The sequence below is a fragment of the Acomys russatus genome, chromosome 12 (assembly GCF_903995435.1).
Source record: "Acomys russatus chromosome 12, mAcoRus1.1, whole genome shotgun sequence".
NCBI lineage: Eukaryota > Metazoa > Chordata > Mammalia > Rodentia > Muridae > Acomys > Acomys russatus.
In genome coordinates, this window is record NC_067148.1 from 31,626,812 (window position 1) to 31,653,959 (window position 27,148).

At 39.9% G+C, this 27,148-nt stretch overlaps 1 pseudogene; it reads right to left on the reverse strand.

The window, feature by feature from the left end:
* Positions 1–10,505: 10,505 nt before the first annotated feature.
* Positions 10,506–27,019, reverse strand: LOC127196716 (elongation factor 1-alpha 1-like; annotated as a pseudogene).
* Between the last annotated feature and the right edge of the window lie 129 nt (positions 27,020–27,148).

Below are 27,148 nucleotides of genomic sequence, written 5' to 3' on the forward strand. Positions count from 1 at the left end.
ATAAAATGTAGCATGGGTAATCATCCCAGTGGAAACGGAGTCTAGGGTACATGATAGCCAGCGGCCATGCTACCCACATAAGGCTACAGGAGAAGCATAACACACATCCAAATCAAATAAAGAAGGTCATCACACTAATCATGAAGACATGACTTTTTCTCAACATCGTTTGTTCTCTTGTGCCAGCCAAAGCTCTGAAATCATTCAAAAGAAAATCATAACACACAGAAGGGCCTCGGCCATGAGATGGAGCATTTATAGCAGAGGTGCAAGAGAAAAGAATGAAACCTAGACTTCATTTTGAATTCATAATGACTTTCAAGATTGAGTCTCCGATGGCAGTCTGGCTCTTGCTATAACCGGGAAAAGAAAAAGAAGGAAAAAAAGTCTGCATCATGGAGCCCAGCCCACTCTGACTCAGCATATTGTTGGAAAATGACATCAGCGACACCTACTGTCCGAGTATAGCAATGAGCATTTCCAACAGTCTCTCGCAGTCTTAAAATTATTAGTAATGGGTATGGAGCATCTAAAAACATTTTAAAATAAACACTTTCCACATAGATAAGGTCTTCTTTTGGCTTTCGCTACAAATTACTTTTTACTCACTATTATTTAAAACTTCTGCAAATATTACTTTTAGAAATACATTGAACGTGTATCTTACACTGTGGCAGTAGAGATTTCATGGGCAGGGGGGCATGGGGATTGAACTAATTGTAACCGCATCCTAAATTTATGTTTCCATTAGTTTCTAGGCTCTTTTCTAAATCTAATTAGGAATGAAATTTTCCTTGTTAAATTTGGAGACATATTTTTTGAGACAATAGCCCAAGATAAGATAGTAAGCGGCACACACGAGTGTGTTTATAATGTGTTTTCTACATTGTTTCCATCCAATGCCAATAATGAGTTTTAAATGATAATTGTTATTCCACTGATGTGCTTTATACATTAGCTACCCTATAGAAGAAATAAAGTTTGAAGTCACTGAATAAATAGATGACATGGCACCATTCTAATTAAAAGGCATACTAATAAATTGCATTTGTTATATAAATCACAAAACCCTCATAGACATAACATGAGCATAATTAAATAAAAATGAAAAATAATGGGCTTTGGGCAAGGAAGAGCATTTAAGAAACATATATACTATGCCACCAAGAGTTGTGCACATGGTTTCTAAGCTGGTGACACACACTCAAAAACTGAGCAACTGATAAAGATGTTAAATCATTTAGAGGTTATCATCCTCTGCATATTTCATCATGAATGCAAGATGCTGCTAAGGGCCCAAAGCCCCTATGTGGGGGTCCCATGGTAGGGATGCCAGTAATGTGCTTGCAACAACTACTTTTCCCTTTTGTGAAGATGAAGTCAACTACCCTAAGGACTAGTGCCTCAACCTTCATGTGTCCTGGGGGTGTTGCTAGGGAAACACAGCTCTAATCGCCTCACATAGGGACTTTTTAGCCTTCCCAGACACCACATCGACCCCTTCACTTGAACTAAACTCATCATGGCATCTGTATTAGGTGCCAATGTCTCCATTATACAGATGGGAAAATTAGGGAATAGGAAAAACCGGGCAACTTACCTGGGCGGTAAGTTAGCTGTGTTAACCAGTTTATATCAAAGCCAGGGGAATGCGCCACACAACCCACACCACAACGGCTAAGCACTTTCTTTCTATCCTCTTCAGTTACATGACCATATTATCAGCATAAGGACTCTAATGAGGGAAAGATAACATTTTTTTTCTGACTAGAAAAGTGCAAGGAGCCAGGGGTCACACACGAGAGCAATGCTGGCATCCAGCTTTCCAAAGTCTTGCTTGCTGCCTGAGGAGGAGAACTACTTGGATGTCCTAGGAATCATAAATCTCTTCATCCCTTTCAGACCAAGGTTTTCCCCAGCTCAAGGAGCTCCAAACTCTGCTGTTCCTTTGATTTCTCCCTAATGTTTCTAGTCCCAGGCAAAAACATTACTCAGGAGTGAGAGAATATTAACAATTAAAATTTGACAATTAAAATTTATTTTTGTCTGCTCTCTCAGGACTCTCTCCCACCTACAGGTCATAGAAATGGTCTTAAATATCAGGCATGGTGGCGCCCGTCTTTAATCCCAGTACTTAGGAGGCAGAGGCAGGTGGATCGCTGTGAGTTCGAGGCCAGCCTGGTCTACAAAGTGAGTCCAGGGCAACCAAGACTACACAGAGAGACCCTGACTCAAAAAAACAAAAAACAAAACAAACAAACAAACAAAAAACCAAGTATGCTAACAGCTCTGTTTCTTTCTTATCTCCTTTCTGTTTACATTTTTGCTCCCTCACGTTGTCTCCCGGGAACACACGACTGTCCTGTACCACTGCAGAAATTCCAATAGTCTCACAATTTTTGTTGCCTATCAATTAGAGTTTTTTGTTTTTGTTTGTTTGTTTTGTTTTGTTCTAATACTGCTAAGTTAAGTAGAACTTTAGGCCTATGAGAATCTGCTTAGAAGAAAACAGATACAAAACCAGCAGACAGGGCACCTAATTCTCCCACTGATCTGTTACTGGCTCCCACCAAGTCAGTAACTTGCACCCTAGAGTAAGACTTTCAGCTTCCAGAAACAACCAGTGGGAGGGAAAATCTGTCTTGAAACTGAGAAAAAGAAGCAGCCAAGATGAGGAAGGTGGACTTACTCAGACCACAGGGCAGAGAAACTCCTTGTTTGCAGTGGCCGATCCCAGAGAAGGTGCAAACGGTGCCTTCTGAGTTTGGGTTTTCGTTACATGCTGGAGGAGAAAGGGCGCAGTGGATAGTGGAGCCCGGAGGGTATAACCCTACCACAGGGATGGCACACTGCAGCCCTGCAAGGAACACCACCACCACGCAGAGAGGCAGCGGTAAAACAGATAGGGAGGAGGGGTATGAGTGCAGGGAAGACTGTGCAAACCACGTGTTTCTGCAAGCCTGGAAGACGGATGCCAGTCAAGTACGGGTGGTCTGGGAAGCATCTGCAGCCTTGGATGTGGTTGAAGTCAAGGTAAAGCATCTAACTGAATCTCTGGGCTACAGTGACCAGACAGTGACTCAGGGACGTCAGAGCATCGCACCGCACCGAAGACCCAGCAATAAGGGTAGGGTATGTAGGCAGGCAGTCCGTGACAAGGAAGGACTTGACACGTGACAACAACTAATTGGAATTGGTAGCCTAGATTAAAAGTCCGGACAAAGTTCATACAGCTAAATCAGCAATAGTCACGGTGTTTGTGGAGTCCTAGCCTGGAGGTCAAACTTGTGGCAAGTGGCCTTACAACCTGAAGGCAGCTATGTGAGGTCCTACTACAGAACCCGGGGTTCCAGGGCTTGACTGTCGGTTTCTGTTCCCACAAAAAGACAGCTGCCACAAGAAGAAATCCCTTCTTAAATCTTCCGAGTTCAAAGGAGACTTTTACCACCACAGAATACTAGTGGTGAGGACATTCTGACTAAACAGCGCTGATGTCAACAATATCCAGCTTCAACTTGGCTTTTTTTTTTTTTTTTTTTTTTTTTTTTTTTCTGTCCTGGACTCACTTTTTAGACCAGGCTGGCTTCGAATTTACAGCGATCCGCCTGCCTCTGCCTCCAGAGTGCTGGGATTAAAGGCATGAGCTACCACGCCCGGCTCAATTTGGCTTCTTCAAACATCCTGATGTACTCTCAGGGTGAATACAAGCCAGGTTCCCACAAATATATGTTCCCTTGGGTTATATATAATAACAGAAAAAAAATACTGTGTAAAGATAAAATACAGTAAGGGTGCAGGCTCTGAAGGAAAGGCGCCTTTTCATCTCAGAGAGAACGTCCCGGCAGAGCCTCCGCACAGAACCATGTCCGATGTAGGCACTATCCCGGAGGACAGGAGGGCAGTGGAGTTGTACCAGGGGAAACCGCGTCTGTTTGGGGAACGTGGAAGCACCTGATTTAGCTCAAAGGTTTCTCTCGGCTTTGCTCACAGGACGTTCTGCAGAAGAGTCAATATCGACAGAATGCATGCCCAGTCTATAAGGTCCTTGTGCAGTGTGGAATTCTAATCTGCAAAGGGATGGCACTTTGACCCCTCCTGTGTGGGGCAGAGGGAGAAGAAATAAACAAGTTCTCGTTCTGTATGGTAGTAATCCCACTGGCTTCATTAAACTGCACAATTCTAAGGCATGGCGCACCAGCCTGCCTTCATAAAGTCTCTGCATTTTTCATGTGGAAATAAAAAGCGCCCATGATGCCTCCTGATGAAATGTTAGTACTGATTTCTGCAGTTTTATACAGAGTTAAAATAATTACCTGTTTTAGAACTCAAACCAAGTAAAATGTTTAATCTGCTCAGATTGTGAAAACTACCCTCTCAAAATATTCTGATATTTGTACCTATGAGCACACTAAATCTGGGCTACATAAATTAAAGGAAGCAATTAAGAATTGCATCAGGCACTGTGGCTTAGTATGGATGAAGCAAAGCATTGTGAGTTCACGGTCAGTCTGGCCTGTATAATGAAAAACCCTGTCACAACCAGAATTAAAAAAAAAAAAAAGAATTACATTTTCTCAGGGTCATTCACTGACACAAAAAGGAAAACCATTACTTTTTGTCTCTGATAAAAATGTCATATTTCAGGAAAATGAATTAGGCATTAAAATGTTTTTATTTATTATTTATGTTATTATTACTGAGGGAGAACAGAGAGAGAGAGAGAGAGAGAGAGAGAGAGAGAGAGAGAGAGAGAGAGAGAGAGAGAGAGGTGAATTTGTTAGGTCAGTTTCTTTCTTCTATCTAAGGATTGAGCAGAAGTCTACAGGCATGCATGACCAGTGTTTTACCTCCTTAGCTCCTGTGCCAGCTCCACTGCATTTCTTAAGTTGGACTTTAGTGATATTATTATTTATCCCTTTAAAACATACTTATTATGTACTTATAACAGTTGCAAGCTTTAAAATGGAAACATTAAAAGACTTCTCTATAGGAAAATATTTTTCGAAAACGCCATGTTTTATTGTAGACAGGCAGAAACCATTTATATGGCATAGAGAGAAATTTATTTTATTCTCAATGTAAATCTTAATATTTATTGCTGAGAAATATGTTGATAGCAACAGCAGCAACAAATGATTTCAACGCGTATTAATAATTGTCAAATTGCTTCCAATCTGCAGTGCACCACCGACATTTGCAAATCACTAGCGCCTCCTTGTGGCCATGTATGAATAGTTCTACTCCAAGGTAGCAAATATGAGTGGAAGCTGTAGAGGTTTGAAATACTTTGTTTGGAATAGATTGTTTAAGATCCAATTCAATTAAAATATTTATTCTTAAAAATATTTATTCTTAAATAAGCATGATGTACATCAGGAATCCCCATATCTTTACATATGTACAGATATGTAGAAGACACATATGTGTACCAATCTCTTTTTTTTTTAAGATTTATTTATTTTATTTATTGCATATGAGTGCTCTATCTGCAGAAGAGGGTATCAGATTACATTATAGAAGGCTGTGAGCAACAATGTGGTTGCTGGGAATTGAACTCAGGACCTCTGGAAAAGCAGGTGTTGCTCTTAACCACTGAGCCATCTCTCCAGCCCTGTGTATCAATCTCAAAATGTCAGTATCAATGGTTCACAAAATCTATGGTAGTCTTGAGCACATCTATGGCACATACTCTCTCTCTCTCTTCTGTTGTTTGCAAAATTATACAGAGGATTTTTATCTCCCAGTAACCAGGGCCCACAAGGAGATCTCAAGTCTGACTAAATATTAAAATTGCCAGTGATATTAATAACAATAACAACAATAATTTCTCCCCCAAGTATACACAAGGATTTAAACATGGCCCCAGAGTACATGCTTGGACACTGGGAAGTCTATAACTTGCGTTTCAAGACTCTAATTCAAAAGCTACACACAAGAATTCTTCAGCTGGAAAATAATGTCTCTAGTGGAAAGAAAGATGTGTCCTCATTAGGAGGAAGTCTCAGAGTCACAACATATTGACTCCTATTGTTGAAAAGGATTTAGTTCTGATGAGACAGTGACGTTGGAATTACGAAACTGAGGACAGGCATTCCACCCCCTGCAAGCTTCAAAACCATTCTGCAAATGCTCTCGATTGGCTCATAAAAAAAAATACATAGAAAATAGGGGTTGGAGGGATTGGGGGGAAGCAAAGTCTGTCTTCACATTTTACCCACCTTTAATCAGCTCCTGAGTATATGGACAGGTGTTTATTTTTAAGGTTCTGGGATAATCACTCTACAGTTTCAAACATTTTATTATAATCAGCACTTGTACTTTAGATGTTTCAAAGACTTGTGTGAAAACTTTTCACGTGTGAAAGAGAAGCGTTGCTAATGAAAGGACTAGTTTTATGGTGAGCAGACACCTAAAAGCACTCCACAGTCCATATTAATAAGACCGAGTGTAATTGAATGTCAGCGGAGTCCATGATTTATAAAGTGCTCCATGCCCTGCATGCAATGAAAACCCTTGGCAGCGAGTCTTGATCATTGATGAAACATGATAGTGACTTTGTTTCCCATAACCAACTTGACCTAGAACCTTCTATCACTTTTATAGTGATCGATTTAATCTTATTTCTACCTGCACCTTGAGTTTCCATCTTGGATTAGAGGAGGAAATGGCACAATTTGAATTTTAGCTCTTCTACTGCCTTCGGCGACTTGATATATTTTCAAGACAACAAAATAAGTATCTTAGCAAATATGTAAGAATTGCTTAAGCCCTGGTGAATATAAAACTTTGATTATTTTTTTAATACTTTCCTTCTTGTATTCTTGAGGTGGGATTTCACGTAGTCCAGACTGACTTCAACTTTGCTATGTAACTAAACATGGCCTTGAACCCATGGTCCTCCTGCCCTCACCTCCAGAGTACTGGGACTATAGGATTGGGTCACCAGTCAAGCCGCCAAATGGAAACTGCTCAAGAACAAATGTCTAAGGACAGTGTACATTCTCAAGAAATATTCTCTTGGTCAAAAATCACTTTGGAACTCACTTTAGAAATTGCTTTCTAAGCTAATAGCTTGTTTTGAACATCCGTGGGTATGACGTCACTTTGCTTTCAGTGGTGGATTTGCGTTCTTAGGGAAGAGTTGCAGAGCATCTGCAGCAATGACTACAGGGTAACATGTGTTAATTTGAGCAATGAGTAACATAAAATAAAACTCATTTAAATGGAAAGTTTATGGTGCTGTAATGTACTATGCATGGTGGACAGGAATGGCAGTGATAAATGAACTCTAAAGACTATTTTAAACTATTTCTAAGCCACATCAGAGACACTACCCAAAACATTTCTATAATTCTGGCCCTTTAGAGATGTAGCTAAAGTCTCTAAGAAGACCCTTACCTGTAGAGGATGCATTAAATTGGCATTGTTTTGTTATATAATTGAAACTTTTATTACAATGCTATTAGGTACTCACGATTATTGGCTCGAGAAATTATACTTGAAATTATTATATGTGTAAAATTGAATATATGATGGTATACTTCAACTCATTTACCCAAACTGGACCCAGTTTTAGAGCTAGTGCCTAGCTCAAGAAAGATTAACTTTTAAAGGACAACGCACAGTATCATTTGAAACTAAAGATGCAACTCATTTTATTTTTAATCTTATTTATTTTTTCACTTTACATCCTGGTCATAGCACCCTCCCTCCTCACCTCGCTGTCCCACACTCCCTCCCTATCCTCCATCCCCCCTCCCTTATTCCTCAGAATAGAGGAGCGCTGTGCCCCCGCCATCCACTCCAGGTCATCAAGTCACATCAGGACTGAATGTGTTCTCTTCCCCTGTGGCCTGGCAAGGCAGTTCTGCCAGAGGGAGCGATTGTAAAGCTGGCAAGAGAGTCCATGTCGGAGAGAGCCCCCACCCCCTCACCCCCGTTCCCCTTTCTAGGGGACCCACATGAAGCCTGAGCTGCTCATCTGCTATATCTGTGTAGGGGCTTAGGTCCTGTCCATGCAAGTCTCAGCAGGCCCCTCTGGACCCTGGAAGTAACCTCCCCCAAAGCTATTCCATCAATTCAAAATATTTTTATACATTAATATTATAACACAAACACTTCACAGTTAACTGAGTGCCTAATAGTCATCCACAAATAACTTTATAATCATATATCTTGTGAAAGAAAAATCAAGGAATGAAATCAATTTTAGATTAGATTTCAAACATGTTTTCATTTCTGAAATGTAAAGTTTAAACTTGAGAGAAAATTCTCTCAAATTTTTAATCCTGCTAATGTCAAAAACATGTTTCGCAAATTTTAGTCTCACGTGTCACTGTGCTTGCAATCCTCCTAAAGAACGATGTTAAAATGCAGAGCCTGGTGTTTTTCTGGGCTATAGCCTTGGGATCTGTTTCTGCTTACTGTTGGTGCTGATGTTGCCAGCTGCAGAGATAATCTGTGAGCCACAACAGCATATACGTTTCCTTGAATACGGGCATCACCTCACATTTACCTTTTTCTGTACATCTTCAAATAGTTTCCCAATCACGGGGCATGCCATTTACTTTTCCCCTTTCTTGCTTGCTTGGGTTGTTGAAACTAAAAATATATACTTCTTCTCCCGTGCGTTACCTGGCTCCACTCTCAGTAGTAGGTATTTCATCAGGATTGTTTCCTGGCCCCCTTCTCTTCCTGATAGTGGATGTGTTAAATTGGCATCATTTTGTTATATAATAACTCCCAACACCTGCCTGCCACTTCCTGTGGGCACTTCAGACACCTTCTCAGAATGCCCACTTTCATTCTTCCGTGGATGCCTGCCCACTAAAATCAAATTGTAGCACCAATGTCATGAGACAATGAATGTCCAAAAGTTCAACCACTTGTATGTTCTGTGGTTTTTTTTTTGTTTGTTTGTTTCTTTTAATCCTACCAGCCTGAAAACAAACAAAAACCTAGAGCTACCTAGTGCAGGCACACTGCAATATTGCACTCGATCAACTGCATTTTCTATGTGCAGCTCTAATATCCTCCTCATTGTTATGCTTTCCTCAATTTAAAATTGGTTCGTTTTGTAAAAGTTCTGCAAGATTGGGGTAGAATAATTCCAAGAATAAAATGATTTCATGTGTGGAAAAAGAAGTCAATGCTCACATTAAAGGTTATAAAGTAATAATAGAACTATTACAGATGCAATTATTGCCAGAGAGATCAATGCCTTTCAATTAATGGTCAAATTTTCTAATAAAACACAAATTTATTTTATGTAAACTATTGACTCAGAGAATTTCATAATTAGAATGATTAATAACAATGTTTAAAAGATGCCCAAAAAAATCTTTAGCATTTTTAATGACAAGTTTTGAAAAGAAATATTATCTGTGTGGTTTATACATAGAAATACTTGTTATTAAATAATTTGCTTAAAATGGAATTTTCCAGGTCCGAATTTCCTAATCTATATAGATTAAAAAGCCCATAGAGATATGTAGGTAGCAATCAGAAAATCAGTTAATTCTCAGTATTTCCAAGGACAAATGCATGCATACATATGTGACTAAATTGTTTCACAATATTTCCTCAATAATATGACTCTAATTATTAATTAGGTTGATAGTTATGAAATATTAGTAACAGATGAACTTGTCAAAAATCAATATTAAACCCGAGGATCTGCATGTTTGGTTCATTCTGATCATGGTATCAAAGGTCTTTGGCTGAGAACTGAAAACTTAGGTTCCAACTTTGCCCCATCCCTAATTAGTTTGTTATCTTTTTCAACAGTCAACGAGGTTTTGACTTATAGTATTTGATTCTAGCACACGTATTTGGTGATCGATAAGCTCAGAATAAAGTCTTACTTTGAATTTCACCTCGTTGAATTGTGAGGAGTGGCCATCTCTGTCGGGCCCTAGCCTGGGCCGCAGTACTCATCCAGGATATTGGCTGTTCTAGAACTGCAGAGCTGATTTATACCCTGTTAACACTCACAACTTTCTTCTAAACACCATGTACCTAAGAAAACTTTTTCACTTTGCCTTACTGATTGCCTCAAATTTCAGGTAGCTCATCTCACCAAAACTCTCTTAAGCTTCAGATTTTTTTATCTGTGTGGGCTCCATCTACTACCCAACTTCTATTTTCCTTTGCCAGTCTAACAGTTTTGTGGGCTGTTTCTCTCTCTCTCTCTCTCTCTCTCTCTCTCTCTCTCTCTCTCTCTCTCATTAAACTTGTTTTAATGGGTCTCAAAATTCTGTGATAGATTTTTGGTCAAATTGTTTCCATTAAAAAGTACTGGTTTTGAAAACTAATAACTTAAAACTGACACACACACACACACACACACACACACACACACACACCCCTAAAAAATGGTTCAGAAAACATTCTCCTTTCCTTCTGAAGGTTTTACCATGCATTGTTCTCAGTAGCCAATTTTTTACTATTAAACTTAAATGGCCAATTGAGACAAACAGTTCAGAGTCTGTTCTTCTACCACTGATTTAGACCAGGGTGGCAGGTGTTAGCGATAATACCCACTTAGCCTTTTGAGCTTTCTGGGCAGGGTTGGTGATTTTACCAGCTCCAGCAGCCTTCTTGTCCACAGCCTTGATGACACCCACAGCAACTATCTGCCTCCTTTCACGAGTAACAAAATGACCCAGTGGAGGATAGTCAGAGAGGCTCTCAACACACATGGGCGTGCCAGGGACCATACCAACAATGTCTGCATCACCAGACTTCAAGAATTTAGGGCCAGCTTCCAGCTTCTTGCACACTGTGTGAGTGATGTGGCAATCCAGTACATGAGCATAGTCAGCACTAATTTGGCATGGATGGTTCAGGATAATCACCTGAGCAGTGACGCCAGCTGCTTCCATTGGTGGGTCACTTTTGTTGTTACCAGCAACGTTACCACGTCTAACATCCATGAAGAATACGTTCCTTACATTGAAGCCCCCATTGTCACCAGGAAGAGCTTCACTCAGTGCTTCACGGTGCATTTCAACAGACTCGACTTCTATTGTGACATTGACTGGAGCAAAGGTAACCACAATGCCAAGTTTGAGAACACCAGTCTCTACTTGGCCCACAGGGACAGTGCCAATACCACCAATTTTATAGACATCCTGGAGGGCCAGTCAGAGGGGCTTGTCAGTTGGACGAGTTGGTGGCAGGATCCAATGCAAAGCTTCCAGCAATGTGGTGTCACCGGCGCTGCCATCTTTGTGGGTGACTTTCCATGTCTTGAACCAAGGCATATTGGCACTTGGCTCCAGCATGTTGTCACCATTCCAACCAGAATTTGGCACAAATGTTACTGTGTCAGGGTTATAGCCAGTTTTCTTGATATAGGTGCTAATTTCCTTAATGATTTCCTTGTATCTCTTCTGGCTATAGGGTGGCTCAGTGGAATCCATTTTGTTGACACTAACAATCAGCTAATTCACACACAAGGGATAAGACAGAAGGGCATGCTCACAGGTCTGCCCATTCTTGGAGATACCAGTTTCAAATTCACCAGCACCAGCAGTGACAATCAGGACAGCACAGTCAGCCTGAGATGTGCCTGTAACCATGTTTTTAATGAAGTCTCTGTGTCCTGGGGCATCAATGATAGTCATATAGTATTTTCTGGAATCAAATTTCCACAGGGATATGTCAATAGTGATTACCACGCTCGCACTCAGCCTTCAGTTTGTCCAAGACCCAGGCATACTTAAAGGAGCCTTTTCCCATCTCATCTGCCTCCTTCTCAAACTTTTTGATGGTTCACTTGTCGATTCCACCACATTTGTAGATCAGGTGGCTGGTTGTGGTGGACTTGCCGGAATCTACGTGGCCAATGACGATGATGCTGATGTCTTTTCCTTTCCCATCTTTGGCTTTGAATTAGAGGTGGTTTTCACAACACCTGTGTTCTGATGGCAAACCCACTGCGAAAAAGTCTAACGTAGTTTTGTAGGTTGTTCAGAATCCACCCAGGACCTAGCATGTGAGAGCAAGGAAGTTTAAAAAAGAAAAAAAGGTGGGAGGGTTGTTGACACTCATAACATTTGTGTCACTATTGCACCGATATATCTTGCAAGCAGGTCACTGTTGTAGGTTACAGGATCTGTAGCTGGGTGAGACTGATGATTACTTTTCGTTGCTGGTGGGGTTCAAGAATCATGAATGCGCATCAGCATGGGTGAAGTCCAGCTGAGCACCAGCTTGAGGTCTCCATGTTGAATAACACAAGTAAGTGTTGGCCTCAGCTATAAGACCTTACCATCAGGCTGTGAAGAACAATCTACAGCCTTGGCAATATGTTGCCTGGGCTGTTTGGAGGGGCCCAAGGGACTTCTTACTGCCAATGACTGAAGAAGATGTAACCCATTCTGGGCACAGGAGGTTTTACTAGGGGATATAAAATGTCTGGGTTGGGTATTGTCTCCCTCATTAAATTGTGATTCCACTTAAATTCTTGTCGTAAGTGTATGTATTTTAGGAAGCTCCTACACTAAGTTTTTGTGTGATTTTCTTTTTTATTTTCCCCCTTTTTGTTAAAAATAGATTCTTTTCCTTATACAATATATCCTGATTACATTTCTCCTCCCTCTACTCTTCCCAGGTGCTCCGTACCGCCCCACCCCCAACTAGATTCATGCCCTCTTTGTCTCTCATTAGGAGAGAACAGGCGTCTAAGAGATAACAGCTGAGCATAGCAAAATAAGATAGAATAAGATAAAACGAAACCCATCACACTGAACTTGGAGAAGACCAACTAACAAAAGGAAAGTGCCCCCAAGGGAAGCCACGAGAGCATCAGAGACCCGCTCATTCACACATTCATAAAATAATACCAAACTGAAAATACTCATGAAATACTAACTTAAAGCTATAATATCAATACAGAGGACCTGGTGCAGACATGTGCAGGGTCTACGCATGCTGCTTCAGCCTCTGTAAGTTCATATGAGCTTTCTTCCACAAAGTTCCCAGAGTTCTTAGAGGAAGAATTTGGTGGAGACATCCCTTTTGGAGCTGTATATTTCCCTCTCTCTCTCTCTCTCTCTCTCTCTCTCTCTCTCTCTCTCTCTCTGTAATATCTGGCTGTGGTTCTCTGTATTTGTCCCCATCTGCTGCAGAGGAAGCTTCCCTGATGACAACTGGATAAGGCACTGATCTATGAATATAGCATAACATCATTAGGAGTCGTTTTATTGACACTTTTTTCCTAAACCAGTAGCATTTAGTTTTACTGTAACTCTCTCAGCTATCTAGTTTCTGGTTCCTGTCTACCCAAACAATATTGGATACAGGTTGCATCTGTGGAGTGTGTCATAAATCAAATTAGGCACGGAGTAGTTGGTTGCTCCACAAGCTTTGTTCCACCACTGCCCTAGCATATTTTATAGACAAGACAGATTGTGGATCAAAGGTTCTATGGTTGGGTTGGTGTTTATGTTTTTGGTTTTGTTTTTGTTTGTTTGCTTTTTGGTATCCTAAAGATTACATTCCCAAACTAAAAACACTAGAAGGCAGAGGTGAAGGTTCTGTGTAGGTACCAGCTCACCCTCTCCTTGTTTAATGAGTTGGGTAGGTGCTGTCTTCAGCAATGGAGCCTTGCTTTCAGTTTGTGGAGAGCAATCAGTTATCTTGGCAGCAGCCTGGGTTATTTGAAAATTTCCATGGGAACTCTTTGGCCAACAACTCACTTGGATTTAACCCAGTCCAGGTTCTGGAAGCTTTGTTTGGTAATAAGAGATTGGGTCAGTTGGGACTCTGCCTCCCTCATTGTTAATAGATTCCACTAGGATCGCCTTCATAACTGCTGGAGGGCTCCTTGGGAGATCTTCTTCACCCCTGTACTTTTACTAGGTACCTAAGTTCTGTGGTTATTTAGATTGTAGCATATGTATAGAAAGCCTGAAAACTAATATCCACATACAATGGAAAATACGCAATATTTTTATATTTGGGTCTGGGTTACCTGACTCAGGAAGCTTGTTTCTAGCTCTTTTCATTTACATGTAAATTTCATTTTTAGCAGCTAAATAATAGTTTGTTGTATAAACAGACCACGTTCTTATTACCCACTTTTCAGTTAATGGACGTCAAGCCTGTTTCTAATTTCTGGCTATTACGAATATATCACCAATGAACATGGATGAGCAAGTATCTTTGCAGTAAGATATAGAGTCATTTGGGTACATGTTCAGGATTTAAAGCCTACTCCATGAGATGGAACCTATGTTTGGCACTGCTAAAATGGCCAAGAATCTGAGACTAGACACATCTCAGGCTTAGGAAAAAACATACCACCATTTTTTTCAATTTTTTTTTATTAATTTATTCTTGTTACATCTCAATGGTTATCCCATCCCTTGTACCCTCCCATTCTTCCCTCCCTCCCATTTTTCCCTTATTCCCCTCCCCTATGACTGTGACTGAGGGGGATTACCTCCCCCTGTATATGCTCATAGGGTATCAAGTCTCTTCTTGGTAACCTGCTGTCCTTCCTCTGAGTGCCACCAGGTCTCCCCCTCCAGGGGACATGGTCAAATGTGAGGCACCAGAGTACGTGAGAAAGTCATATCCTACTCTCCACTCAACTGTGGAGAATGTTCTGCCCCTTGGCTAGATCTCGGTAGAGGTTTAAAGTTTATCGTCTGTATTGTCCTTGGCTGGTGCCTTAGTTTGAGCGGGACCCCTGGGCCCAAATCTGCCTATCATAATGTTCTACTTGTAGGTTTCTAGGACCCTCTGGATCCTTCTACTTTGCTATTTTCCCATGCTTCTCTCATTTAGAGTCCCAATAGGATGTCCTCCCCCCTGTCCCAGTTTCCTGGTAAGTGAAGGCTTTCATGGGACATGCCCCTTGGGCTAGTATGCAGATATAAGTGAGTATATACCATTTGAGTCTTTCTGCTTCTGGGTTTAACTCACTCATTATGATCATTTCTAGTTCAATCCACTTATCTACAAATTTCAGGAATTCCTTGTTTTTAATAGCTGAGTAGTATTCCATAGTGTATATGTACCACAGTTTCTTTATCCATTCTTCTACTGATGGACACTTAGGCTGTTTCCATGTTCTGGCTATTATGAATAAGGCTGCTATGAACATGGTTGAGCAAATTTTCTTGTTGTGTGCTGGAGAAATACAAATCAAAACAACTCTGAGATTCCATCTTACACCCATCAGAATGGCTAAGATCAAAAATCCAAGCGACACCACATGCTGGTGAGAATGTGGGGAGAGAGGAACACTCCTTCGTTGCTGGTGAGAATGCAAACTAGTACAGCCACTTTGGAAATCTATCTGGTGCTATCTCAGAAAAATGGGAATCAGGCTTCCTCAGGACCCAGCTATTCCACTCCTTGGAATAGACATACCACCATTTTTATGCTACAGAAATCTATCAATAAAATGACTCCTAATGACATATATTTATACCCAACGATCAGTGCCTTCTTCAGCACTCGTAGGAAAGATCAGACCCATAACTGGACAATGTGCAGAGACTGGGAGACTTGGGAGCACTCAGTCCTAAATGGGATGTCTTAGGCTTGGGGATCTATGCAGAGGGGAAGACTGAAGTATTTTAAGAGCCCAAAGTGCATGACTCTAACAGAAGTGCGTCTTCCAGATGCATCAGGACCAGCCATATTTGAACTCACAGACACTGGGGCAGCATGCACAAGTCCCTCACAGGTTCAAGTTAGACAAAACCCCAGCTTTGAAAAGGGCAAGAGTATAAACAGAGCTCTCCCAAGAAGCCAATATGATGCATAATTGCTGGCCTGCTGGCCTGCTGGGACAGGGAAAAACAGTTCTCTCCAAAAAAGTGCCTCCAGGTACACCAACCGCAATCCAAAGCAGGCCGCACACCTGAGAGTAGCTCACACCCCAACCCCCACACACACACCATGTAGTTGGGCTTTTGTTTTGGGGGGAGAAAAAACAAACAGGAAGTTGGGGTAGGCAAGCAGGAAAGATCTAGGAGGAGCTAGAGGATGGGAAAAAGAACATGATCAAAATATATTACATGGATAAAATTTTAATTTAAGAAAGAGGAAATGCTGAAGTATTTAAGCCAGCAGTACCTGAAATGTCAAAGGCTCAGTACGGCAGACTGAGGGCAACAAACTGACCACACTGTGACTATAAAGGTCAGGTGGGGGCAAAAACCGCAAGATGAATATGATGCATCTTTTTCCAATACAAAGTTTTCTTATTTCTTCCCTCCTCCTCCCCTCTCCCCCCTCCCCTCCTGCTCTTGAATAGGGTATTACTGCGTATCTCAGACTGGCCACACACTCTCCATATATTCCAGTCCAGCCTCAAATGTGTATGCTTCCTGCTTCTGAGCACACAACTGAAGGTGTCATAGTCACCATGCCCCATAAAGTATTTTCTTTATAGAATACAATCACAAAAGCAGCAGGTGAAAGAGAAAATATAAGATAAAAAGCCTACTCGTTATCACCCTGGAATCATTTGTTTTTCAGAAGTTGTTCAGAGTAGCTCTCGCTGTTGTGTGCATTGATAGTGTCTCTTCTCAGAGGTTGCCCTTTAAATAAGGAGAAATACACAGGAAGGAAGAAGTCACCTCAATCTGGCCACCCAAGGTTTATTTGAATTAATTTACTTCCTCAAATTATACTCTGTTTCCGTCCATCCTGTTTACTGCGCATGCCTGTATTTTGTGAGAGCAAAAGACATTGTGCCTCAGATAATGTGTGAAGGGACATCTGACCTGCCTCAGATAATGTGTGAAGGGACATCTGACCTGCCTCAGTGGTACAGACTGGGACATCTGACCTGCCTCAAATAATGTGTGAAGGGACATTTGACCTGCCTCAGTGGTACAGCCTGGGACATCTGACCTGCCTCAAATAATGTGTGAAGGGACATTTGACCTGCCTCAGTGGTACAGACTGGGACATCTTGCCTCAGCACAGTCAGAGCCACATCGCTGATTATGGTCATTTCTGATTCCTCGTTATTAAAAATCTCTACCTGATTTCTTTCATTCAGTAACTTTTAACCAACTTGATAGCGTGGTAAAGTTTGAGCTCTTGCTATTGGAGAATTACAGTTTCCAAGTAAGGTCTACAACTGACCGTGTCCCTTGCAGCTGCTCTTGCAAAGAGAACCCTGGGGCAACCTGCCCTGGACATCTCGCAGCTTAGCCTTTCCGCTTAAGCTCTTTGGCATCCAGGACAGCGTTTGCTAACGCAGATGTCACGAAACAGACGCAGGTAACCTCATCTCAAATCCCATGTTGTTTCAGCAACTCCAGAAACTTCTTAGGTGTCTGGCCCCTCACAAGCTGAAGTTTACTGTTCTTGCTTAAGTTTTTTGAGAAGGTTACCATGACTACTTAGAAAACGACACCAAACAAATAAGGGAGATGAGGAAGTATGATTATTTGTGTCATTAATTTCAACTAAGGTTTCTTTTTTTTTTTTTCCCCCTCCTATACTAAAAAAAAAAAAAAAAAAAAAAAAAAAAATGGAAAGGCCATTAGATAACGTTTCATAAATCTAAGAGTAGTGATGATATTTTATTTTGATTTTAAAAAGTACTATTCTCTAATGTATATGGGATGTGAAGACTGCCGTACCTGTGGAGGTCAGGTACAACTTTGTGGATTCTGTTCTCTCCTTTTATCTTTACATGGGTCCGAGAGACTGAACTCATGTCCTCCGGCTTTCAAGTCAAATGCTTTCACTTGTGAGGCCTCCTTCTGGCCCAGGTTTGCCAATTAAAGCATGTCTTCAGAGTGTGGCTAGACAAGCTGAATCCCGCTGGCACAAAAGCATCATAATGAAGAGGACACACCTCTATAATTGTGTTATTTTAAAATAAGTGAAGAGGCTCTCAAACACTAGGTGTTACCTTAAGTGTGCATAAGAATAAACAATTCTGAAGTTCTGACAAATGATTATTAAAATCTACTGTTTTCCTACAGCCATTGCTTAAAACAGAGAGTGTGGCAACACACTAAAATAAAATACATAAAATTTCCACTATCCCTTAAGAGACCACATATAAATAAATATATTCTATATGATTGTACATGTACATAAATACACATATATTAAAAAGTCAGACTGTCAGATTCATTTACAATCAGCATTCATGACATACAAATGACTCATCGTGTATAGGTGTATATATATATATGCGTGTGTGTGTGTGTGTGTGTGTGTGTGTGTGTGTATGTATGTATATATGTATTTTGGCTGCATGGACTTCTATGTGCCATGTGTGTGCCTTGTGCCTGTGAGGCCAGTAGAGGGCAATAGATCCTTTGGAACTGGAGTTCCACTCATTTGTGAGTCAAGTGCTTCTGGGAATTGAACCCAGGTCCTCTTAATCCAGTGGATCTAGACCTTCCTAATGCGGTGACCCTCTAATGACTCCACAACCATAAAATTCTTTTCATTCCTACTTCATTACTGTAACTCTGCCACCGTTATAAATTGTAGTTTAGGTATCTGTGTTTTCCATAGTTGTTAGGTATCACCTGTGAAAGAGTCATTCAGTCTCCCCACCCCCCACCCCCGACCCCACCCACTCATACAACCTCCCACCCCCTACCCCGCACAAGAGACTGAGGACCCACAGATTATAAGCCACTGTCCTCACCACTGAACCATCTCTCCAATTACACATAAATAAATACACCTTTAAAGGACCACTAGTTTTCATTTAACAAAGATTTCTCTAATTATAAATATTTTATGGATTGTGACAATTATCTTCATAGTCTCTGCAGTATATGTGAGCTAAAGCATTTTTTCCTTAAATATTTGTTTGTTTGGTTAGGCTTTTTATGTTTTAAAGTAGAAGTGTTAGGCTGGTGAGCTGACTCAGCTAGCTAAGGCACTTGCTGATCACTCTGAGAACCTGAGTTTATTAATCTCTGAGACACACAAGGAGAAAGAACTTGCCCTTTGACTTCCACATGCATGCACATGTATGAACACACATGTGCAGTAAATACATACACATTACAAGTTAAGTAGAAATGTCTATAGTGAGTAGACAATGAATATTCAACAATGCTTCCTCAAAACCAAGGCCCAGTGCCCAACAGTCACTTATTTTTCAGGTTCAGTATTTATAAGGTTAAAAAATAACAGCAGATTCTACAAAACTGGAGCTGACAACAAAGCAATAGGTAGCAATCTTTCTTACATTTCCTTTAAATATGTATTTAAAGTTGACTATTATCGACACTGTTCTAAAATAAGCTTTCAAGCAAGCCCCTGTTTGTACACTCGGTGTAAGAACCCCACCCTGTGTATGCGACTTTCGGAGCAGTTGGTATTTCTAACGGTCCTTTCATTTATCAGCCTAATTTATATTAGAAGCAAATGCTCATCTTCTTCACTGGATAATCCCTTATAATTTGAGGAATGAAGAGGATCATTGTGTTCTGTCACGTGACATCTTGGTTTTAGGGAAACTGTACCGTACAGTTTAGAGTCACTCGAGAGAAAGAGTCATTTGTATAATTTTTTGCAGCTCGTGGATCGTGAATATGAATGAATCAGACATTCTAAGTCTGTAATTTTGTGTCACTCTCGAATGACCAAGATAGCTTTGGCAGCACCCAAGCTCTAGTGGCCAAGGTGTCACATGTTTATCCCCTAAAATCATAGGCTGAGCAAGAGAACTACTTTGGTTCAAAGGGTAACTAGGAGATGGGTAATGAAGCCACCTACCCAAAGCCAAACGCCGGCGTTGAAAAGAGATTTGGGCTACACAAATTAAGTTCATGTAACAACTGTGTTGGAATTTCACCGTTTCAAGAAAAAGCCCGAAAGTAACTGCTCTTTCGTCAGACACACTTGACTACCAGCCTCTTTTTTCTTTCTTTCTGAAGAATGCGATCAGCTAGATGTATTTTTAAATGTTTCGGGGGTTCTTTTTCACAAGGGTTTTACTGTAAGCTTAACCCTGAAATAATAAAGCGCTCTCTCTGTTTCCTGCCAGGAGAGGGTTGATGCGTCTACTGTAGTGTTAGGAAGTTTGAGAACTTCTACATATGCCTTTCCTTCCGCTTTGTTTAATCTATCCCTGTTGAACAAGGGACTCAGGGTTAATGCAGACGGCAATTTGTTGAGAAACCTGCCCAAAATTAAATTCCTGTAACCGTTACTTCTCTGTGCAAAATTTCCCTGTGGTTTCAAAATGGAGTTAGGGCTCGAGCTCTACGAAAGTACAGAAATTCTACATCAATGAGAAATAAAGTTGATAGACGATGAGTGCTCTGTCTGTCTGTCTGTCTGTCTGTCTATCATTTGTCATCTATCTATCTATCTATCTATCTATCTATCTATCTATCTATCAATCATCATCATAGCCTACCTATCTATGTGTCCTTCATCTCTCTATGTACATACTGTCTACCTATCCACCTGTCTATCTCGCTACTTACCTACTTCTTTAGTGGCCTGTCTATCTTCTCCCAGACACAGAACTGCCACACCATGTTGGGTGGGTTCCTCCTACTTCCACAGATCCAGGTACTTCTAGAAAAAGGAATAGAGTTTTTAAAATAAAATAAATAGAAGCATACCCTTCCTTCTCCAATGAAAATAATCACACAACAAGGGAAAAGCTGGTCACAGACATTTTTTCATTATATATATATATATATATATATATATATATAGTATTATCTTGGGAATTAATCCTGCCCCAGCCAGAAAATCACCTCCTTGCCTGGTCAAAAAATATTTTGCAGTTTTGAACACCATCGGTGTTAGCATCAATGAGAACTGAGAAAACAATCTTGTCTTCAATGCATAAATTGTTCCCAGACCAGCAGAATGGAACAGACACTAATGAAATTTACAATGTGGATCAATGTAGGCCTATCTTTGTTTCATTATAACCACTGTACAATTAATCTAAAAGTTTTTCACTGTGTCTTTGAACCATCAGGTAATGACTACAGCTAAAAACAGGATGTTGAGTCATCCAATATCTGACTTACTGTTATATGTTTTATATATAGTTACATGTTAGATGTTTAAACATATTTATTTTATATCTGGATATGTTTATTTTATACCTACATATATAAACATATAGATATCATGTCTATGACTATGACAGAAAACATAAACCTGAAGACAACTGTAACTGTAACATTCCTTAATTTAGTGAGAATCAAACAGGTGCTTTTCATGCAGTCTCTTCTAAGTTTATTGAAATTCAAAGCAATTAATTAACGTAAACCCCCACATTTGTGTCTAACTTCTGTGTAATTAACTGAAAAAAAGAAACCACGTGTTGTTAATCTTGCATGCTGTGATTAAGACAGAAAATAAAGGCATCCATCAAACTGGATTACTTCTTCATTAAGGAGACTCAGAAATACCTCTATAGATGCTGGGCTCATCTTAACTCTATCAGAACCTCTCGTTCCATAGGTTTAATTGAGACACTGCTCCCTCCCTGTTAAAGAGGAGACTATTAAAATACAAGACTGTGCTAATCAGCATGGGCGAGCAGCTACAATTCACCGGAAGATTTCTTCACTAGTTAAATTAGATTAGCGAAAGAAAGCAAAAAGGCATCAAGGCATTGTGTGTGTTTATGGGTGTCTTTTCACCCTAAGTGCACAAACACAGAGCGACAGGGCTATCTGGGCCATACTTCCACTATGCAGCCTGCTCACATGATTCCATCAGGGCCCTGGAATTTCATTGAGAAAATGGTTGGGGGGACAGTGCTATTTTTTCCGGATGAAAATGAAATGTTAACTGTCCCAGCCAAAAAAAACAATACATGTTATCTTTCCCTGGAATTTGCCTTCCTCCTTCCCATGGGAGCAGAGATCTCTAAAGCACCTCACAATTTCAGGCAGAAAAGACTCGTTTTCTCCACCATGTTTCTTAGTTACTTGGGATGGCCCTAGCAATACAAAGTTGGAGCTGAGTGACTCAACAGGACTGGGGAATACCAGAGTAATGCCAGTTAGTTGTCTTGGAGTATTGAGCGATTCGACATAACACTGTCTTTTTAAAGCCAGAGTTACTAGTATAGCAAATCCATTCTCTGCTGCTTCAGGGACCTGTGAGAGAAGCTCAAGGAAAGAAATTTAGAACGAGTCAAGCCTGGACATCTTTAAGCATGTAAAGACCCTTCTTTGGAAATCTCCAAGTGCTGTACGCTAGCCAATCACATGAGTCTTCCAAGGTTCCTGCTAAGAACTGACTCAGTGAAAAAGTATCCACTAAGTGATTTAAGACAGAAGGTACATGATCACAATCATAATAGATTCAACTAGCAAGAGTACCTTCCATTTTAATTATAATTACTCTAGCAATTAGCTCTGCAAACGAGAAATTCAGTTTAATTAACATTTATGGTTTTTCTTAATTCTACTCTGTTTTATAGGTAAGGATTCCTGAGATTTCTATTCATCTTGATAAATCTTCTGGTTGAATTCTGAACAAATAGGCCTCTGGAAGACTTCAGGACTCAACTGAGAATGCAGATTTATGGTGACAAAAAAGTTGAACACCATGCTTTACATAAATTGGACAAGTATGACACTGAACAAAGTATTATGTCATGATACTGCCTTTGCCTTGTATCTATTGAACAGAATTTGGAAATTAATTAAGAATATTTACATTAATTACTGTTGCTGAATTAAATGGCAGCATTGATCCAAAACTTAAAAAACAGAAACAAAGCCGGGCAGGGTGGCGCAAGCCTTTAATCCCAGCACTCGGGAGGCAGAGGCAGGCGGATCAATGTGAGTTCGAGGCCAGCCTGGTCTACAAAGTGAGTCCAGGATGGCCAAGGCTACACAGAGAAACCCTGTCTTGAAAAACCAAAAAAAAAAAAAAAAAAAAAAAACTAGAAACAAGGGAAATTGAAATCTTCTAGAACATCTGAAAATTCTTTGCTTAAAATGAATTTATTGAAGTAGACACTATGATTACGCTAAATATTTTAAAAAGTTATAAATCAATTTCTGTATTTCCTTCATAGTATATAAGTAATATTTTATAAAATAATAAATATTTAGTAAATAAAAGCATCTATTATCTTATCATCTACTTATATTCTAAAGCAATGTGCAATAAGGTTTTAACAATAACTGTATGAGATGGTGAGAACTTATTTCTGACATCTAAACATTTGTCTTCTAAATGTTTTAACAAGAAACAGACATTAGGCTGCTGTTATTCAATACCGAACACTTCATTCTAACTATTAGTTAACTATATAAGGCTCAGTTTCTCCCATCTTTTGAATAAAATATCTCCAATGAAGTAGTCACAGGAATGTCTGTCAGATATATTGGGCCAGAAGACTGAAGATAATGCTCTAATGTTGTAGAGAGTTTTGGATGACTATTCAGGTAGCAAATTGTCTCTGTCATTTTCTCATTTGGAAAGCTAGTAACCTGTACTCCGGTATACTCAGGTAATCAAGTTTAATCCCTCTCAAGTCTCTGATGAGGTTGAAGACCCGGTAGCTTAGTTTTACAATGAAGCTTAGTTGTTTAGAGGTCAAGATGTTTTCAGGTCTAGATAGGTGTTTTAAGTTGATAATGAGAAGATGTGATAGGTGCTGACGTGTTTCAGACACACCAAGATAGAAAAGATGTTTTCTTCAAGGCTGCCAAATATAAATAGCCAAAACACTAAGAATGTAACATTAATATAATTCCTGATTTTGTCACGGTTCTTCTTGCCATAGGTAATTTATCGTATATATGTGTAATAATATAAATGTATATGTAAAAAATATTCAATACAAAAGGGGAAATGTGTTTGAAAACCCAACTACAGTAGCAACTTATAAAATAATCGTACCATGATCTATAAAAGTATCAACATAATAAAAAAACAAAGAAAGACTGAGGTATTTTCACAGCTTGAAAGAAGCCTTGAAGATGTCAAAATTAAACGCAGCATCTTCAGCCCAAAATCACTTTCACGAAGTCATGAAATTGTGAGCCCTCATAATTGACCTTATGGTCATTGTGAATAATGAAATCCATACTTCTGGTGACAAAGGCCAAAGATAAAATCAGTCAAAGGGAAGTTTCAGTCAACAATATATCAAAAGAATATGCTTCGATTCAGTTTTCAAACTAATGATTGCTTGTAGATTTAGTGATTCTAGTGACAGAATTATCATTACTTTTTTTTCTAATTTCAATAGATCTCCAAAGTTTATCATTTATAGTATTACAATTTGTTAGTAAGAAGACAAACAATGAACAAATAAAGCCAACAGTCTATTAAAAGTACCCCAATATGATTTACCATTGTTTTAGCACTTATTGCTGGTGGTTTTGATTTGTCTCTTTATTAGCTACTTGATATGATTAATACCTATAATTACGCTAATTTTTGTTTTGTTTTTTGTTTGTTTGTTTGTTTTGTTTTCTGAGACAGGGGTTTCTCTGTGTAGCCTTGGCTGTCCTGGACTAACTTTGTAGACCAGGCCGGCCTTGAACTCACAGCGATCTGCCTACCTCTGCCTCCCAAGTGCTGGGATTAAAGGCATGCACCACCGCCGACCAGTTTGCTAATTTTTCAATATTGTATTTTGCAGGCAATTTGAATTTTCAAGAGTGTTTTAATGTAAAATTAGTCCTTAAGTTGTTAAGGGTTAATGTTTTAGTGCTACTTTTTCTTTCATAATCTTCACTTGCATTCCTCTTGAAATTTCCACTTCAGATGGAATTTCCACTTAAGTCCTATTTGATAAAAAAAAAATCAATATTCTCAAGCAAGGACAGCATCTTTTACATTACTAGGAGGAGTCAGAGTCCTGCTAAGTCCCCTGCCAGCTAAAGATAAGGTAGTGTCCACTAACAGAAGCTGTTTATATTTGAAACAAGATAATCATTTACTGATAATCTAACAATGCAAACTTAGTCTGTAATATATGCAATTATGTTCCCAGTAAGTATTTTGTATCTTCTACAGAACAACTCACATGTCTTCCGTAGCCATCAGCAAGTTGTAAAAATTGTAATGCTCTCTCTATGAGGGAATGAGAAAAGCCAATTAATCTGGTTTTAGCATCACCCGGCCTTTGGTTTGATAGTTCATATTAGTTGTTTTTAACTATACGAATATTATGTCATTCAGTGTATCTACACCACAAATGGCTCCCGGCAAGATCTCATACCATTAGAACAAGATTGAGAGAGGAGAATAAAAAAAAACACTCTTTGGGGATTGTTTGTACTAGTCTTTTTCTTTCTTTCTTTTTTTTTTTTTTTTTTTTTTTTTTTTTTTTTTTTCCTTTTCAGTTTTGGAGGAGGGTGTGCTCTGTGGGATAGAAGACAGTTTGAAGCAACACTCCAACCCTGGAGGAACAAAGAAGCAACTGACCGCAGCTTATGAGCGTGCTTTGGTGAAGCAGAGGTTTCTAAGGCTCCTCAGCAGAGGGGAGGTTTCTAACGGTCTCCCGCTGACTTCAAATGCGTTCACAGCCTACACGCAGCAGCCACAAGTGGAAACTTACCAGCGTGATAATAATCACTTTGACTGCCACTGCAGCGCAGACCCTCTTCCCCCAACCAGAAATTCCCCCAAGTAAAGGCGTCACCCCCTGGGGAGACACAAAGATGTGAAGGCACAGAAAACAGGTGTGTTTCCTCCTGACATTAAGAAAAAAACTGGGTATGTTAAGCAGTTTACTCTTCATATCCGTGTGCAAAAATTAGCAGGAGCAAGCACAGGGCTGTGTGAGCTTTACGTATGCAGTGTAGCAGTATCTTAAAGCAAGCATTGCAATCACATTTTATAGACAATCCTGGACTAATATACAAGGGCATATTCACAAACATTACCTCAGACACATAAAGTCCAGGATAGAGCAAGAACCATAGTTTTGATCATATGTTGTCATGTGTTGCTTTTGTAAACACTTTTAAAATCTCTTTTTTATATAATGACCAGGCAATTTCCTCTGGTGGAGTTGAACTGTGCTCTTTAACCTTACAAAGGCTGCTGTAGAAGCAAACACACAGAGCAAAACATCCTTTGAGGATCGACAGCTCAAGAATCATTAGGCTACACAGGTAATTTGAAGGAGACCCAACGTTTTTGTTACCTTGTAGGTTACAAAAATGCTCAGCCCTTTCTTGGCCATGGTTTATACAACGACGGCCCTCTGAGGTGGGTATGACATGTAAAATATTGTGACACTGTAAGATAGTCTTATATTGTTTGCATTTATGAGGTATAATGAGAGCAGACCTGGAAATTCTCAAGTCATTGAAAACAATGAATATTCTAAGAGTAGTTTTTGTTATACTGAGCCAAGAGTCTGCTTCTTTGGAGTAAGGAAAACACACTGAACGTTTCGAGGGGAAAAACACAAGAGGAACTGTACTTCCCACACAGGCAGACAGGGAGGTGCCCCATGGCGCTGTGTGCTTTATTCATCCCGCCACCACACCCCCACCCCTGACACAGGGTCTCTCTGTGTAGCCTTGGCTGTCCTGGTCTCACTTTGTAGACCAGGCTGGCCTCGAACTCACAGAGATTACAGGTGTGCGCCATCACATCTTTTATATGCTCTTATCTTATACACTAGGCAAAAATCAGAAGATTGGCAAACAACAATTCTAGGAAGTCAGTACACGCTCTCTACAGCTGGGATTGCCAGTGCCAGAGAAACGCTAGCCTTCCCCTCAGATTTTAAACCTCTGCGAAGGCAAAGGAAGGTAGCTGAGTATGGTCCATATTTATAATATCCTGGAGATCATTTTCAGTCTGTTCCCCACCCCCACCCCCAGAGCAGTTTAAATTTAACAGAGGACAGAGATTAAAGCCCTGGCATGTGTAAACATGGTAGACATGTGTTTATATTTTATTCTCCACAGGTAACTAGACTATCCTGATTATGATATATTTGTACAAGAATCAAGGCTATTAATGATAGATAGATAGATAGATAGATAGATAGATAGATAGATAGTTGCTGTAAATGTAGCTCAGTGGCAGTGTGCTTACCTGGCATGCTCAGGGCACTGGGCTCCACATCTACATTTGAGGAGGTTACCAACAAAAGAGATAGTAGTAAAATCACTCAAAGAGATCTATATCATATTTATAATTCCAAAAGTAAGATTTCAGATGACTTACCTTG